Below are 6,015 nucleotides of genomic sequence, written 5' to 3' on the forward strand. Positions count from 1 at the left end.
TGTCTCCTTTCCACTCAAATCTGATGCTATCAGCCCTGGAGCAGGTAATCAGGTAGAAGAGGTCCTAGATTGGAAAGTTGTATCTACAGCTCAGAATATCTCTGTTTCAGATATTGAGCAGAAATCTCAATATTTGTTTTCTATACAGATCTTGAAAAATCCAACTTATCTTATTAATGCTTATGAAATATGCTAATCAATTCATCTAGTGCCTTAGCAACCTCTAGTTTATCTATGTCAGGGATGCTGTATGCAAAGTTTTTCAATGTTATCATATAGTAAATGTGCAAAAGATTGCCTTAGTTAAGCTAAGCTTTCTAGTTAAATTTTCCCCACCCATTTTTTTGTTATTCAGGCCTTTTGTTTCAGGTTACTTTTCAAGTTCGTTGATTGATGTTGTTTTTAAATTTTCTATTGTATCTGTGCCACTTATAGTGAATATACTCAAATTCCTCTTGAGTAGAATAATCAAAACGTAGCAGTGAAGTCCACCATAAGAGCAGAAAAATATTGTCAGGATCATCCACTTCACTGATATATCAGCCAAATATGTTGCACCATAAGCTGAAACATCACTAAAGCAAGAGGTTTATAGACTCTACCATGTGCTCGTGGATCTATTTCAGGGTCTTTTAATCAAGTTTACAACTACTGAGCTTCACTCTTTACATAAGAAATTGAAGTAAAGAAAAAAACATTCCCTGCACTTGAGTAATTTACTGTCATTGGGAAATATAGGCATAAAGTCAGGGAGCAAGAATATAAGAACAAAATAAGCTCTAGGAACATAAGCACATTTTTAAGATAAAATAAAGGATAAGTAGTGTTGTCTTAGAGGACAAATAAGGGAATGTTGCTTGAATTTGGCCAGGAAGGATGAATAGGTTGAAAATTTCAAAAGGACATCAGGAATCTCCAGCAAAAGGAGCAACATGAGCAAAGAGGTGGGTGCATGTGACGGTTAATACTGAGTGTCAAGTTGATTAGATTGAAGAATACCAAGTATTCTTTCTTTGCTGCGTCTACTGCAAGAATGAAGACCATTCTCAGCAATCAGACTGTCGACATTCCAGAAAATGTCGACATTACTCTGAAGGGACGCACAGTTACCGTGAAGGGCCCCAGAGGAACCCTGCGGAGGGACTTCAATCACATCAATGTAGAATTCAGTCTTCTTGGAAAGAAAAAAAAGAGGCTTCGAGTTGACAAATGGTGGGGTAACAGAAAGGAACTGACTACCGTTCGGACTATTTGTAGTCATGTACAGAACATGATCAAAGGTGTTACACTGGACTTCTGTTACAAGATGAGGTCTGTGTATGCTCACTTCCCCATCAACGTCGTTATCCAGGAGAATGGGTCTCTTGTGGAAATCCGAAATTTCTTGGGTGAAAAATACATCCGCAGGGTTCGGATGAGACCGGGTGTTGCTTGTTCAGTGTCTCAAGCCCAGAAAGATGAATTAATCCTTGAAGGAAATGACATTGAGCTTGTTTCAAATTCAGCGGCTTTGATTCAGCAAGCCACAACAGTTAAAAACAAAGATATCAGGAAATTTTTGGATGGTATCTATGTCTCTGAAAAAGAAACTGTTTAGCAGCCTGATGAATAAGATCTAAGAGTTATCCAGCTACAGAAAGATGCCAGATGACTCCTAAGACCTACTTGTGATATTTAAATGATGCAATAAAAGTCCTGTTGATTTAGAAAAAAAAAAAAGAATACAAAGTATTAATCCTGGGTGTGTCTATGAGAGTGTTGCCAAAGGAGATTAACATTAGAGTCAGTTGGCTGGGAAAGGCAAACCCATCCTTCATCTGGGTGGGCACAATCTAATCAGCTGCCAGTGTGACTAGAATATAAGCAGGCAGGAGCTTTTGAAAAGAGAGACTGGTCTAACCTTCCAGGCTACATCTTTCTCCCATGCTGGATGCTTCCTGCCCTCAAAAACCGGACTTCAAGTTCTTCAGTTTTGGAACTTGAACTGGCTCTCCTTGCTCCTAAGCCTGCATGTGGCCTATTGTGGGACTTTGTGTTGGTATCAGTTAATACTTAAAAAGCTCCCCTTTATATATATATCCACACATATATATACATATGTATGTGTGTGTGTATATATATAATTCCATTTTTGGAATATAAATATTCCATTCTGGAATATATATATATCCCATTTTGGAATTATACATATGTATTTTATATGTATTCCATCTTGGAATATATATTTTACACATATATATTCCATCGTGGAATATGTATTATACATATACATATTCCATCTTGTAATATATTATATATAATAATATATATTACAATATATAATATATATTATAATATATATAATATATATTAAAATATATGTATTTATATATTATATATAATATATTATATTATACATATTATATATTATATATTATATTATATATAATATATATTATTTTATATATTATATATAATATGTATAATGTATATTATATATAAATATATAATATGTTACATATAATATATTAGCTCTGTCCCTCTAGAGAACCCTGACTAATACAGATTTTGGTACCAGAAGTGGTTCTGGAGGAACAGAATATTAAGGATGGATTTCTTTCACTGATTTTGGGGTTTCTGGAGTTGGCTGCTTAATATGATTAGGCCCAGAAATGCTAAGGACTCTACTCCTGATAATATGGAGAACACTGATAGTCCTTGGCATGAACTGTTTAGAGATGTATGCAAAATAACTGCATTTAACCACTCCTGATTAATCATTCATGAGAGACAAAGAGTTTAGTGACTCTATACATAATAACTTTGACCATATGTGAAAAAACAAGGAAGATAAGGAAGCTGGTTGGTTACTCCTAAGTTCAGAGGACAAAGTGATGAAAGAAAATGATGAACTCAGGGATTCTATCTCCCGGCTTCAGAAGCGGATACTGATCCCCAAATCTGTGAAGACTGCCCTGAGTGAGAGTCTTATCTCCTCCTGTACAGAAAGAGATGAAATTATGAAAAAACAGACACAAGCTCTAATCATGCAAGTGGCTAACCTGCAAGGAAAGGTGTATGTACAGTCTCACCAGGTGTGTACTGTTAAAGTGAGGGCATTGATTGGAAGAGAATGGGACCCAGCAACTTGGAATGGGGATGTGTGGGAGGACCCTGAAGAAGCTGGGGAGACTGAGTTTGTAAACTCTGATGTACCTTTCTTGCCAGAAGAAACAGTTTCCCCAATCCCAGTAGTGGCAACAACCCCTCCCCGACCCACGCTGCCATCCACCTTTCCATCTTTGTCTGAGGAGATAAACCCTGTGTTGCCTGAGGCAACAGTGATGGTCTCCCCTGAGGCAGTTGCCAGGCAAGATAAGGTTGATTCTCCTCAGGAGCGACCCCAACACCCCTGTTTGCTTTTCGACCTATAACTAAAGTCCTGGAAGACCCCTAGAGGTGAGGTTGACATTATGCTTGAGTTTTCTAATTTATATAATTTATATATAATTTATATAAATATTTATAAAAATTTATATAAATACAATTATAATTTATAATTTATATATATAATTTATATATAATTATATATGCATAATGAATTTTCTAATTTATATAAACAGAAATCTGGAGAACAGGCATGGGATGGATACTAATGGTGTGGGATAATGGTGGAAGGAACAAAGAGTTGGATCAGGCTGAATTTATTGATTTGGGTCCACTAAGTAGGGACTCTGCATTTAATGTTGCAGTTCGGGGAGTTAAAAAAGGTTCTAATAGTTTATTTGCTTGGTTAGCTGAAATATAGATTAAAAGATGGCCCACTGTGAGCAAGCTGGAAATGCCTGATCTCCCTTGGTTTAATATAGAGGAAGGGATCCAAAGGCTCAGGGAGATTGAATGGTAGAGTGAGTTAGTCACTTTAGACCTACTTATCCCAGCTGGGAGGGGCCCGATGATATACCCTTGACCACTGCCTTACAAAATAGATTTGTGAAGGCAGCACCTGCATCTTTAAAGAGTTCTGTAATTGCTCTTCTCTGTATATCAGATTTAACAGTGGGAACTGCAGTCACTCAGCTACAAAATTTAAATACAATGGGAATAATTGAATCCCAAGGTGGCAGGAGCCAAGTGGCGGCATTCAACAATCAAAGGCAAGATGGGCATAGCTGCCATAATGAACAGCAGAGGCAAAGTGGCAATCAGAATAGTTTGACTCATGTAGAGCTCTGGCACTGGCTAATTAATTATAGTGTTCCTAGAAGTGAAATTGATAAGAAGTCTACTGCATTCCTACTTAATTTACACAAGCAGAGAACTTCTAGGTCAAATGAGCAAAAGACTAATTTGAATTACAAAATCAGAGAATTATGGCCCCTCAATCAATTTCTAGACTTGAGTCAATTTAAAGACCCAGAACCCCTTGAATGAAGAAGAGGCTGGGTCCCCTTGAGGAAGGACCCCACTACATTACCATCAATTTATGTAATGAATCTTTATCCCATCCTTCCCCAAGGAGACTTCCAGTCTTTTACCAGGGTAACTGTGCATTGCGGAAAGGGAAATGATCAGACATTTCAGGGACTACTGGACCCTGGCTCTGAGCTGATGTTGATTCTGAGGGACCCAAAACGTCACTGTGGTCCTCCAGTTAAAGTAGGAGCTTACGGAACTTAGGTAATTCAAGGACTTTTAGCTTATGTCCAACTTACAGTGGGTCCAGGGGGTCCCTGGACTAATCCTGTGGTCATTTCCCCAGTGCCAGAATGCATAATTGGCATAGACATACTTAGCAGCTGGCAGAACCTCCACATTGGCTCCCTAACTGGTAGGGTGAGAGCTATTATGGTGGGAAAGGACAAATGGAAGCCATTAGAGTTGCCTCTACCTGGAAAAAATAGTACTTCAAAAACAATATCACATCCCTAAAAGGATTGCAGAGATTAGTGCTACCATCAAGGACTTGAAAGACACAGGGGTGGTGATGCCCACCCTATACCCATTCAACTCTCCCATATGGCCTGTGAGGAAAAACGGATGGATCTTAGGAGAATGACAGTGAATGATTGTGAGCTTAACCAAATGGTGACTCCAATTGCAGCTCCTGTACCAGATGTGGTTTCATTGCTTGATCAAATTAACACACCTCCTGGTACCTGGCATGTAGTTGTTGACTTGACACATGCCTTTTTCTCCATTCCTATCAATAAGGTCCACCAGAAGCAATTTGCCTTCAGCTGGCAAGGCCAGCAATATACCTTTACTGTTCTACCCCCGGGGTATATCAAGTCTCTGGCTTTGTGTCATAATCTTATTTGAAGAGATCTTGATCACTTTTTGCTTCCACAAGGTATCACACTGGTCCATTACATTGATGACATTATGCTGATTGGATCCACTGAGCAAGAAGTAGCAAACACACTGGACTTATTGGTGAGATATTTGCATGCCAGAGGATGGGAAATAAATCCAACTAAAATTCAGGGACCATCTACCTCAGTAAAGTTTCCAGGGGTCCAGTGGTGTGGGGCCTGTCGAGATATTCCTTCTAACGTGAAGGATGAGTTACTGCATTTGACCCCTCCTACAACCAAGAAAGAGGCACAATGCCTAGTGGGCCAATAAGCCCATTGAGCCTATTTCAATTTTGGAGGCAACACATTCCTTATTTGGGTGTGTCACTCCAGCCCATTTATCTAGTGACTCAAAAGGCCACCAGTTTTGAGTGGGGTCCAAAACTGCTGTGCAAGCTGCTCTGCCACTTGGGCCATATGACCCAACAGATTCAATGGTGCTTGAGGTGTCAGTGGCAGATAAGTATGCTGCTTGGAGCCTTTGGTAGGCCGCCATAGGTGAATCACAGCAGAGGCCTCTAGGGTTTTGGAGAAAAGCTTTTCCATCTTCTGCAGATAAATACTTTACTCTTGAGAGACAGCTCTTGGCCCATTACTGGGCTTTGTTGGAAACTGAACGTTTGATATGGGTCATCAAGTCAACATGCGACCTGAACTGTCTATCATGAACTGGGTTCTG

At 39.1% G+C, this 6,015-nt stretch overlaps 1 pseudogene across 1 annotated transcript; it reads left to right on the forward strand.

Moving 5' to 3' along the window:
- The first annotated feature begins 1,011 nt into the window (after positions 1-1,011).
- Positions 1,012-1,686, forward strand: LOC112619150 (annotated as a pseudogene). The gene has a single exon (XR_003118182.1). The product of XR_003118182.1 is annotated as a 60S ribosomal protein L9 pseudogene (transcript).
- The last annotated feature ends 4,329 nt before the right edge of the window (positions 1,687-6,015 follow it).

Source organism: Theropithecus gelada, chromosome 2 (assembly GCF_003255815.1).
Source record: "Theropithecus gelada isolate Dixy chromosome 2, Tgel_1.0, whole genome shotgun sequence".
In the NCBI taxonomy this organism is placed as follows: domain Eukaryota; kingdom Metazoa; phylum Chordata; class Mammalia; order Primates; family Cercopithecidae; genus Theropithecus; species Theropithecus gelada.